Source organism: Bidens hawaiensis, unplaced genomic scaffold, assembly GCF_021521415.1.
Source record: "Bidens hawaiensis isolate Kalapana, Puna unplaced genomic scaffold, B.hawaiensis_p1.1 tig00419823_1, whole genome shotgun sequence".
In the NCBI taxonomy this organism is placed as follows: Eukaryota; Viridiplantae; Streptophyta; class Magnoliopsida; order Asterales; family Asteraceae; genus Bidens; species Bidens hawaiensis.
Window position 1 is genome coordinate 2,133 of NW_027504953.1, and position 12,575 is coordinate 14,707.

General features: G+C 38.0%; 1 pseudogene across 1 annotated transcript; it reads left to right on the forward strand.

Annotated features, from left to right (window-relative positions):
- Positions 1-3,110: 3,110 nt before the first annotated feature.
- LOC143609521 (GDSL esterase/lipase At5g45960 pseudogene) lies at positions 3,111-10,449 on the forward strand (annotated as a pseudogene). Its single transcript, XR_013149435.1, has 3 exons — positions 3,111-3,574; positions 3,771-3,901; positions 10,216-10,449. The product of XR_013149435.1 is annotated as a GDSL esterase/lipase At5g45960 pseudogene (transcript).
- The last annotated feature ends 2,126 nt before the right edge of the window (positions 10,450-12,575 follow it).

A 12,575-nucleotide genomic window follows, 5' to 3' on the forward strand; every position in this document is an offset into this window, starting at 1 on the left:
CTCTCTAAGTTAAGTGTAATGCCATTCCTTAGCTGCGCACGGCTAACTGTATAACAAGGCACGGGTATCAATTATCTATCACATCTGCTTCTTACATCTAGGTGAATGAGACCCTCAACTAACGGGGGTCCGGGGCAGCGCCCCTGGCAGCGGGGTCTAGGGGCGGCAGCCCCTAGCAGGGTCCAAGGGGCAGAGCCCCTGGGCCGGGGTTGAGCTGCCAGGTCAGCTCGGAAAAATTTTATTTTTATTAACAGTCCTTTAACAAAAACGCATCCGAAAATTAATCGGGTCACATTTTAATAACAACTTAAACAATTTCGCATTGGAAGAATTTCGCATAGAGTTTCGCTTCGCATAACCTGTTTCGCTTCTCAAGGCTGAGCGAAGCAAAATACCTGTTTCGCTTCTCATGGCTGAGCGAAGCGAAATGCCTGTTTCGCTTCTCATGGCTGAGCGAAGCGAAATGCCTTCCTTTCTTCGTTTTTTACCATTTTAAAGTCATTTTACTTCGTAACTCTTCCTCAGGACCTGATTTTTTACTCTTTCCCAATTTTCGACACATTCTAACCCCATGCACCCTGATCCTGAACCCATATCTCTCATAGTCCAAATGCCACCTTTTTACCTTAAAGTGCACCCAAGAGGTCATAACTTACCAAGTTTATATTTTTCTTACATTTCACAACCGATCTACCATTATATCTGTTTGCATGCCGATTCTAACCATAAAACTTAACCATTTAAACCGAAACCTACCTTTTGCTTTGGGTTCGAGTTCAGATCCGGACAATACGAGGATCTGGACGTGTTCTTGTTGTTTGAAGACACTTGATCACCAAGATCTTCCTTACTTTAGCCTGGATTCGGATTTGGGTCTTGAGAGAGTATGTGTGTGTTCTAGGGAGTGTGTGTGTGTGTGTTTTGGGAAGAAATGGTGAAGGGATGGGGAAATGGCCTTATATAGAGGGCTATGGACCCCACCACCCACTTCCTTCACCAATCCCAATCCTTATCCAATATAAATACGCACACAATTAAACGAGCGACACACACGAAACAATAATTTTCTTTTATTTAGTAATCTCGTAATACGGATGTTACATCTATCCAGAAATCCTAGGTGGCGGTTGTGTTTTCCGGCTAACCTATGGCAAATCTACTGCTGCCGGTTTCCATTTGGAAACCCTAGGTGGCAGTGGTGATCCGGTAGGTTTACGCTGCCGGGTTCTATTTAGAAACCCTAGATGGCGGTGGTGGTCCAGATGTGTTTTACGGCGTTTGTACATAACCAATATTGGTTAATTTTCATCATCGGAAACAAACAATCTGGATGTATGGTGGTGGTAAACACGTGGACGTTGAATCTAAATTTGGGACGGAGGTGGGGAATGGAGATCCGACTATCCGAGCTACAAGAGGAGTCGGTGGTGGGTATGATTTTCACTGCCAGAAAACGAGCTGCCACAGATAGGTGAAGGTAGGTCATTGTGAGGTGCTGACGGTTACGGTGGCAACGGGGTTTTGTGGTAGTGGTGTGCCATCAAAAATTCATAAACTTAAAAAATAAAGTGGACAAAAGAATAGTCAACAAATTTTAGGATTTGAAATCCAGTTATATATTTGTATTTAAAGGTTATTTGAAGTCCGAATACATACACAAAAATAAAAAATGCTAAGGAATATTACTTGCTTATGGCTTAACCTGAAAAATGATCAAATTAGCCACCAAAATATTCAGTTTATTAGCAATTTGGTTTGGGTTATCTAGCTCAACCTACTTTAACGTTTGATTGCTTCGTAACTTCCTTGACCTATTAGAAAGTCCCCTGTTGTTGACTAGCACAAGTTCATGTTCCCCCGCAACGCGGGTGCCTGAATCCTAGTTGTTATTATATATAAAACATCAACCTAACTCGTACATACTTAAAGTCATGTAACCAGAAGATGGTGTGTTTAACCCATTTATCTAAACGAGTCAATCAGATTGATGGGTAGTGATCAAGTTGTAAACATGCTAATTTAACGGGTTGGTGGTTTGTAAAAAATAAAAATAATAAAAAAATTAAAAGGCTGCAATGCCATAGAAGGGTAATTAGGTTGACTTGTTTACTTCAATAGGTTAGGGTCTACCCATTTAACCAAGCGCGTTTAACACTTCAATCCGAACATGACCAATCTAATAAAATAGTATAACCCGAAAACTGGCCGTTTTTTACGCTACTTCGATATATTAAACAAAAACTTGATTATATTTGTGTCGCGTTTGAGTCAGCTTCAAAGTTGCCACTCCTATCTACATCGACAAAGCTTCTTTGGAGTCAGGGGCGGCCCCCTCTGATTTTTGCTTAGCATTGTAAATTTATCAATTTTCGTCCGAAAATTTAAGTTCGGTCCCTTCGTTTATAGTTTTTTATATACGTATCTTCGTCCGCCCCTCAGCATTTTCATCCAAGCTTCGCTAGTACTTATCTATACCTATTTGTAGAAACAAGATTGTTTTGAGTAACACCCCTTAAAAGGAAACAGTTATTTTATGTGATATTTCCATAAAAGTAGTTGATATTTAGAAATTTAAAGCCAGATAATGTTCAGATGATCTATACAAGCATCTAACTGCATATCATGCTACATTGGCAAAGAAGCATACATATGGTACAAATTCTAGCTTTCTGTTTAGATTTTAGATAAATTATTTGGGAGATTAATCAATATGATGTTTGGTCTGATGGTTGATGTTTATTGTAATTTATTATTAATAATAGTTATAATTATAATTTGTTAATGTTTTATGTCTATGGCTCGGGTTTCATCGACCGAATAAATGTCTTTTTAAATACTTTAGTTTTTTATATGTTAATCAACCGTACCAACACTAATGTACCACTGCAAAGTGACGGGTATATAAACAAATCCAACCTCCCCTACGCACTATTCGACCTGCCCGATGCAAAGCGTCGGGTAAAGCACCAGTTATATATTAATGTTCGTATATTTTTGCGCCGGGTAAAATACCAGTTGCATATTAATGTTCGTGTATTTATGTACTGTCTAGTGTCTACACCATTGAATACATCCTATACTATATGTCATATTGGTTGGTGGTGTACGTAATAAATTAGCTAGTAAAAATAATATATTATATAAAGTTAAACAACCATTCTAGAGGGTGAATATGCAAACATATAGTCAAACCAACCAACCAAACTTGGAAGACCGTGATATTATAAGTATGCACGCAAGTTTAACAATCTTTATACCACTGTTCTTTATAGTAGTTGCATCATATCTACTCTCCTTGAATCTCCTTCCAAAATGTCAATTTCCCATTTGATTTCTTCTCTGAAACTTACATTTTTCTTACTCCATGTTCATCTTATCTTCATCTCCTATGCCCACACACAAGGTCCTAAGATTTCTGCTGTTTTGGTGTTTGGTGACTCCACTTCTGACCCTGGAAACAATAACTTCATTTTGACTCCTTTCAAAGGTAATTTCCCACCTTATGGGAGAGATTTTCCGAACAAGAAACCAACCGGAAGGTTTACAAATGGTCTGCTGGCTAGTGATTTGATTGGTAAGTTGTCACATATGTTGATGTCATTGGTCGGAAATTTTCCCAGTTGACTATCACTATATAATGGCTGAGAATATTACACTTTTATAGTACTAAAAAAAATTCACACGAGACGGCTGACCCTTGTACGCAAGGGTAGGTCCTGGATGATGCATTCTTGGTTTTTAACAAATGCTATTGGTTTGGATGTGTGTAGCTAGGTATCTTGGTGTTAAGGATAATATCCCTCCGTATTTGGACCCTTCACTTACTGTTCACGATTTGATGACTGGTGTTAGTTTTGCCTCTGCTGGATCCGGATTTGATCCTCTTACACCAACAATAAGCGTTTCTCTCTCTCCTCTCTCTCCATACTTACTGTTGGTACATGTTTGTCAGTAGTTCATAGTCTAGTATTTGTTATCGAGTCTGTAATATAGTTAATGGTTTGTTTATGGTTTGTTTTGTAAACTAGCGAAGTTATCAGCAAGTTCGCTATGGCGAACTTGCTGATCTAGCGAGGTTACTGACAACTTCGCCAGTGGCGAAGTTGTCGTGTTTAAATAGAACGTTTCAGCAGAGAACGTGAGTTAGGGTTTTGGTGTTACGTTTTGTTTCGTTTTGTTCTCTGTAACAGTGACCTACTGTCACGGGTTTGGTTATTCAATATAACGTGTTTACCTTATAGCTCGTGTTCATTGTTCGTGTATTCAATCTCTACAATATCTACACTCGTACCTATATACGCAGGGATTCCGCACCTGCGTTGTTAGAGATTTCCCGTGTACGATCCGCGTTCAGGAACCTTCAATTGGTATCAGAGCCATCGGCTCGATTGTGAGGTTCGGGATTTCACGCGGGTGTAGATTTCGTTTAATTTCGGGTGTTACCGGGACGAGTTTTTGGTGTGTTTAATCATTCAAGCTACCTACCAGTGTGTTTAAGCCTTTAAACCTTCAAAATTCTCGTTAAAATCCGAGTTTCAGATCTGAACTGTTCTTCGTGTTCATCGGGCGAAGTTACCGTTCATCGGGCGAAGTTGCTGAATTCAGGCGAAGTTGCCGTCACTGGAGATTAGGGTTTCGGCGAAGATATAAGGATTAGCGAAGTTAACCACAACTTCGCTTACCTCATAAGTTCGCCACAGCGAAGTTATCCGTAACTTCGCTTACCACCCAACTTCGCTTACCACCCAACTTCGCTTACATCCTAAGTTCGCCCATTTTAAGCGAAGTTATTTTTAACTTCGCCAAGCCAAGCGAATTTAAGATCCAGCGAAGTTCTTGTTCAGCGAAGTTAACTTCCAGCGAAGTTATTCTTAACTTCGCCATCTGAGCTGTTTTAATATTTTTTTGTGTTTTTCAGGTTTTTCAGGTTTTCGCAAGGATGTCCGCGATTAACATCTCAGATTTAGTCAAGATGGAGGTAGAGGCGGGGTCAGCCACTAAGGCCCCGAGGTTGATGAAGGGAACGGACTTCGTGGCATGGAAGGACAGGTTCATCCAGTATATCAAATATCAGGACGCCAAGATGTGGGTGTGCATGCAGGATGGATATGTACCCCCAACCATGCAATACGAAGGACGTGATGTGGTGAAGAAGTACAGTAAGATGGATGACGAGGAGAAGAAAATGTATGAGGCTGAGAGTAAGGCCCATGCTGCTATTACTATGGCACTACCTCAAGAAGTTCTTCATACATTCCGAAAGTACACTTCTGCAAGAGAGCTCTGGGATGCTCTGGAAAACAGATTCGAGGGGAACGTGGGTATACGTGCCTCAAAAATTAAACTTTTAAAAACCCAATTCTCCGTCTTCAAATATTTGAAGAATGAATCCTTAGATGATATTATCACCCGATACTATCACTTAATGACAGAGCTTAGCAACTATTCAATTGCCTATCGAGAGGAGGAGATCGTTGAAAAGCTTCTAGATGCTCTCCCACCGAAGTGGGAAATGTATACCGTGTTAATGAGGGAAGACAAAGACTTTCCTAACTGTGACTTAGAAACTGCAGTGAACAAGCTCAGAACGTATGAGCTAAATATGGTTCGAAAGGAGACACCCACAGACCAGATACAAGACCCTGGTATGTATGGTGCTAAAGTTAACTCAGGCTCAAGTTCAAGGCCTGAATCTGCTGCATTTTATTCGAAGGGGGAGTCAGGTTCTGACTCTGCACATGAAGGAAATGTTTCTGTGAACTCAAATGGGGACGTATGTTTTGTTGCTGGAGGATCTAGTGCTTCAAAGCCTCAATCCTCTACAAGTGGTTATTCAGCTGGTCCCACAAGCAATAATTACACCAAGATGCCTATGAGTGTAAAATCTGCTGAAGAGCAGTTTGCAGTCTACGCTTCATTTATTGCTTCATACGAGAATTATATCCAGGGGAAGATTATGGACCCTGCCGTTCTTGATGAGGATTATGACCAGATTGATGCTGACGATTTGGAAGAAATGGATTTGCAATGGCAAATGGCAATGATCGTGAGACGGGTAAAACGTTTTATGAACAAAACAGGAAGAAAGTTTGTTGGTGGTAGGCCTGGATTTGACAAATCAAAAGTAAGGTGCTACAATTGTCAACAGTTCGGGCACTTTGCTAGGGAATGTAGGAATGAGAGAGTTGAACGGGGACAAGTTAGGCCTAACCAACACTCTGGAATTAACCGCGAGATCAATGCCATGTTAACTAGAGAGGCAGGAGAATACAACTGGAACCAACACTCAAGTGGTTTGGGTGAACAAGCACACATGGCTGAGACTGAAGCTGTAGAAGTTGAGAAGGTTGATGGAGAGAAGAAAGCAAATGAAGAAGAAACTGCTTTCATGGCGAACGATCAGGATGGTAGATCCAAGGTATGTCCCAAAATTATTTGTGCTAATTGTGAAAATTTGACTGAGCAACTAACCAATATAACTGATCAGTATGTCAAATTAGATGCTGAGTTTAAAACTGTTAAAGAAGATCACCATTTCATTAAAGCAAGAGAAAACAGTTATAAAGTTAAGATAAAGGCTTGTGAAAAAGACATTAAAAGTCTTAAAACTAAACTTGCTGAGAAAATAGAAATTATTGATCTTAGTTATGAGGTTTTGGAAGAAAAGACAAAATTGATTGCTGATAGAGATAAACAGATTGCTGACCACCAGGTAAAGGTGGTGGAACTGAACCGCAAACTTGAGCAGTTCAGAAACTCCTCGGCTATCCTTGATCACCTTGTGAGTGATCCAAGTACCTCTGCAAAGAGGGCAGGAATCGGATACCACGAGGTTCCACCACCCTTTAACCATAATTACACTTATAATCCAAGTGTTCAGAAATCTGTTGATTTTGAGATTGCTCAGTCAACCCCAATTAGAATTACTAGTGTCAAACCAAGTGTTAGCTATGGCGAACTTGCTGATCTAGCGAGGTTACTGACAACTTCGCCAGTGGCGAAGTTGTCGTGTTTAAATAGAACGTTTCAGCAGAGAACGTGAGTTAGGGTTTTGGTTTTACGTTTTGTTTCGTTTTGTTCTCTGTAACAGTGACCTACTGTCACGTGTTTGGTTATTCAATATAACGTGTTTACCTTATAGCTCGTGTTCATTGTTCGTGTATTCAATCTATACAATATCTACGCTCGTATCTATATACGCAGGGATTCCGCACCTGCGTTGTTAGAGATTTCCCGTATACGATCCACGTCCAGGAAGGTGCAGGTGGTGAGTTGCCAAGAACTACTATAGCTCTTGGGGCTTCCACAGCTGAGGGGGAGTCTGCTGTTGGTGATGATGTGGATGTGTTTGAAAATGTTGAGAGTGTTGATGATGTGATAGATCCACTGAAAGAGATAGACGATGTGCTGTTTGATTAAGATGTGCTGCCAAATGATATTATTGAAAGGAACTCGACGTGATTGATATGTGTTTGAGCAAGATGTATTGAAGAGTCTGAAATGGTGGTATGTGGATTGCGAGACAGCTGAGGCGGTTATGGAAGATGAGAACGAACAAGAAGTACTTCGGGTTTATGACCCGATGCATCTTGTTAATCTATCGCAGGCTGATCTGGAAGTGCTGAACAACAAGAAGATCTTCTACATTCCTGCTTGGAAGGATCAAGCTAGGAAATATCAACGGGTAGTGTCGGTTTGTGTGAGAGAAGGGGCGCACGCGTGAAAGTGCAAGATTACAAGACTCAGAGATCAAGATATGAAGCTACTGCCAAGGGGGAGTCTGTTGGTACATGTTTGTCAGTAGTTCATAGTCTAGTATTTGTTATCGAGTCTGTAATATAGTTAATGGTTTGTTTATGGTTTGTTTTGTAAACTAGCGAAGTTATCAGCAAGTTCGCTATGGCGAACTTGCTGATCTAGCGAGGTTACTGACAACTTCGCCAGTGGCGAAGTTGTCGTGTTTAAATAGAACGTTTCAGCAGAGAACGTGAGTTAGGGTTTTGGTGTTACGTTTTGTTTCGTTTTGTTCTCTGTAACAGTGACCTACTGTCACGGGTTTGGTTATTCAATATAACGTGTTTACCTTATAGCTCGTGTTCATTGTTCGTGTATTCAATCTCTACAATATCTACACTCGTACCTATATACGCAGGGATTCCGCACCTGCGTTGTTAGAGATTTCCCGTGTACGATCCGCGTTCAGGAACCTTCACTTACATAACACAATTCGCGCAAACACAGTCTGACATCTAATCACGCACCGTTTCAAACGGTCATCCGGTTAAAGGTCTGACGGCCATGGGCGGATCTACGGTAGTAACGGGTGGTTCCGCGGAACCACCCTAGTTTCGAAATTATAGTGTATTTATATATAGAAAATAATAAAGGAACCACCCTATAAATTATACAGGAACCATCTTAAAAACATATAAAGTGCTTGCCCGGATGGTAGTTTGTGGGTTTTGTAACCCGGAGGTCGCAGGTTCTATTCCCGTTTTTAACAGTTTTTTTTTTTTTTTTTTACTAAGTTACCCTAAGTCCTGTTAGGGTTTTTTATAACATAAGCTGATAAGCAAAGCAGGCAAACCCCTGAACCAATCCGTGTCCTCATGGTCCTCAGCAGCTGCAGCCGCCTCTGTCCTCTGTCCACCGCTCCACCCTCAGGCTCAGCTCAGCCACTCCGGCAGTGGCACACCGCCGTCCGCCTCCGCCTCTGATTGAATCAGTCACTGGTTTCAAACCCCTGAACCAATCCTTGCCCCCATAAAAATCAATTCCAACAAAAACCTTTTTTTGCTTGCTCTGCTCACTAGTCCGGCAGTGGCACACCGCCGTCCGCCTCCTGTTAGGTATTTTTTTGCTTCTTGTATGATTCATTTTATTTAATCCATTCGAAATGATTATTGAAAGTAGTTTGCTTTGTGAAAATCTTTTTGAAAGAGAGTGTTGTATTCTAGTTATCCGATTCATATTGATCCAACCCAGTCCTTCTTAATTCTTATGAGTTATGACGATTCCCGAATCCAGGGATGCCCTCCACCTGTTCGACGATTTGTCTGAGTGAAAATTTGTTTTGATATTTGTAATTGTAACTTTATTTTTTATTTATTTCACTAAATAAACTTATGTGAATACCTTTATTTTTTTTATTTATTTCAAATAAAGCCTTAATGATTATTGGTTTTAATTTGTTAGTTTGTTAGTTTTTATTAGTTTCTTAGTTTTAAATTTGTTAGTTTGAAATTGTTGATTTGTAGGTATTTTGAATATGAAGAGATATTATCAAAGTGAACCATCGAACCTTGGATCATCATCTTCAAGTAGTAAACCATTAAAAATAAATTTGGATGATCTACCATGGGATCCTTCCGAAAGGCAACCAATTTCATCTTATCACCCAAGTCAAAAAGATGAAATTAGACGGGCATATCTACTTAGAGGTCCATGTCAACCAACCGTGCATGATTGTCCTCTAACAAATTTTAGTGGTAAATTAAGACGCTTTAATGAGGAATGGTACACTAGTGAATTTGGAAATTGGTTGGAATATAGTGTCAAAGCGGATAAAGTGTATTGTTTGCATTGTTACTTGTTTAAGGAAAGTGGACAAAATGATGCAATGATGGTAAGAATTTTTTTTAATTCATAAAGACTATTGTATTGATATTATGTGTTTTTTAATTTCTAATGACGGTGTCTCTTTTATTATTTTATCGTATTTTTATTATGTAATGAACTTTTCCCGAACCATCGAACCGACCCGAACCTCAAACCGACCCGAAATTTTATATACCCGACTCGGTGAAATTGAAACATATAAAAGTAGTGAACCACCCAAAAAAAATTCCTGGATCCGCCACTGCTGACGGCCATCTGGACAAACGGTCTTTCAGTAATTTTCAGAGTTTGACCACCCTGTGGTCCAAACAATTGTCCATATATTGTTTAAGCAACCATTGTGACCGATTACTTTCACAATTTTACCTTTTGGTCAAAACGACCGTCTAAGTATTTTGCAGATGGCCGTTAGGGATGGTGTAGCTATAAGATAACCATTATTCTAAAACTAAATAAGTTTCTTCAGACTCAAGATATTTTAATTTATAAGAAAGGAAATGAGACAAAAATAACTTAAGAATAGATTCTTAGTTAAAGTGTTTACCGTATGCATGTGTGTTATTGAGTGTGCATTCAGTTATCGATGTTGTTTTCCAGAACGTAATTCCATTGCCACGACAATTAGAGTATTTCAGAGAGTACAAAACAAGATTAGCCACAAAACTTGGGATTGCGAAAACAATGGAGCTTGTTAACAATGCACTCTTTATCGTGAGTGCGGGTACCAACGACTTCGTCGTTAATTATTTTACATTACCGATTAGAAGACAAAAATACAATCTTCCCGCCTACATGGATTTCGTGATGAAACAACAGTTGGATTTCTTACAGGTTTGTTTCTTCTACTGTGGTAGTTTAATGTTTTGTTTCAAGAGTACATGTCATCAGTCATCTTACAAAATAACCAATAAAACTAACGGATATTTATTTTTCTAATAGTAAATGGCTTAAATTACTCCCATATATAAAACTACTAAATAAAAGTTATTTGTGAAGTACAAACTGCCGTGACTATAACTGTGAATACCTTAATTAAGTTCACCTAAAAGTATTTAGGTCACATGTTCGAATCCTGCTTATGTGTCATATTCATGATCCCTACACACACACCAAATTTTAAGTGCATTATCCTTCATATTCATTTTCGTTCTTTCAGATCATTCATCTAGGATTGTAAATGAATTCATGAATTTTGGCAGATATACTTATTAGATATATATGCATTTTTCTATATTAATCTATAATTAATACTTTTTAGGTGGTAATTCCATTTAGATCGAAGGCATTATGTTTAAAAACTTATATTTATTAATTGAATTTGATTTTAACTTATAAGAATGAGCGTTATGGAAGGCATTCACTAATCGTCACGTCATTGTTATGCAGGTATAAGGGGCCATTCACTAACTGTCGCATAATGATTTAACTGAAAACACAATTATTATTATTATTATTAAAACTCTTTTTAATAAAAATGAGTGGGTATCGTGATTAGTTAGATTTATAGTTGGCGCCACTATTTAGAGTTGTCCCTTATTCATTACTGCACTAGTGCCCAAAGAGGCATTTACTTTGTTTGGCTCCTATATATTTGGTAGTAATGGTTTGACCGACGTTAAACATAATTGTTCCTACTTCATGATTGTTTGGGGTGGCAATGGTTTGACCAGTGTTAAACGTACATTGTTCATTCATGATGGTTTGGGGTAGTAATGGTTTGACCAGTGTTAAGCATACATTGTTCATAATCATAATAGTTTGGAGTAGTAATGGTTTGACCAGTGTTAAGCATACATTGTTTATAATGATAATGGTTTGGGGTAGAAATGTTTCGTAGAGGGTCTTTCACACCCATAACACCTCATCTAAAAGCACGATGCAACTTTTAGAATGGACATAAATAAATTGTTCAAAATAATAACTATAGTGTTTTCTTCATTTCTTCTTCTTTTTAGTTTTTTTTTTTTTTATGTAAGTATATATATTGAAAGTAAAAAGTCAAGCACAATTAATGATCAGTCTGAAAGATTAAACTCTAGAACAATGAATGCTAATGTTAATTATCCATAATTTTTTATACAGTAATTGACTCTTAAATAATATTTTTAACGACAAATTTCTTTTTAATTTTTGTTGTCTATGGGACTTGGACCCAAGACCCCTAAGCTCTCCTAACTCATAGTGTTTAAAGACTTTGTTTTACCAATGAATCATCAACTCCATTGGTATTCTTAAACAACTAAATTTGTTCATACTACTAGAAAAGAGGTAATTAATTATATATAACCTATGCTAATACTCATTTGTATAGCAATATATATTTAAATGTGTTAGAAATACATTAACATGCTCACGTATTCAGTGCATACGTTGATGTAACACACATTTAAAACTTCCGGTTAATTTCAATATGCATCATACTTTGCAAATTTTATGGCTTTTGCCTTAGAAGGTATGTTTGGCATTTTATTATAACAAAGATAGGTTATTTATAATGTACGTAGCACTATTAAAAAAAAGAAATAACAAATGCATATTGTGACCATTTTGACTTATTAATTAATTTCTCAAAATTGATGTAAAGTAGATCAAATGGGGGAAATTAAAATATAACTGATAAAAGATCTAAATATATACTGTTAAATCAAATGAGTATTGCCTAACGCCCGGATCCGTCACTAATTATCAACAGAATTCGAATAGATTATGGTAAAATTTCAAAGAGTATTTCACAGTCTAAACTTTCTAAACTTTGTTGGTTTTGTTGGAACCCGTGTTATTTACCTTTTTTCCGACGGCATCATCCATTTGTGATACTATGGAATAGTGAGATTAGAACCATATTTTTGAAACAAGATCAAATACATTTTGTTTTTAACATGAAAACAGTGAGAACCAATTTGCTGTTATTATTAGCTTTATTTTTATAAGTGTTTGCTGTTATTTTTTGTTCGTAG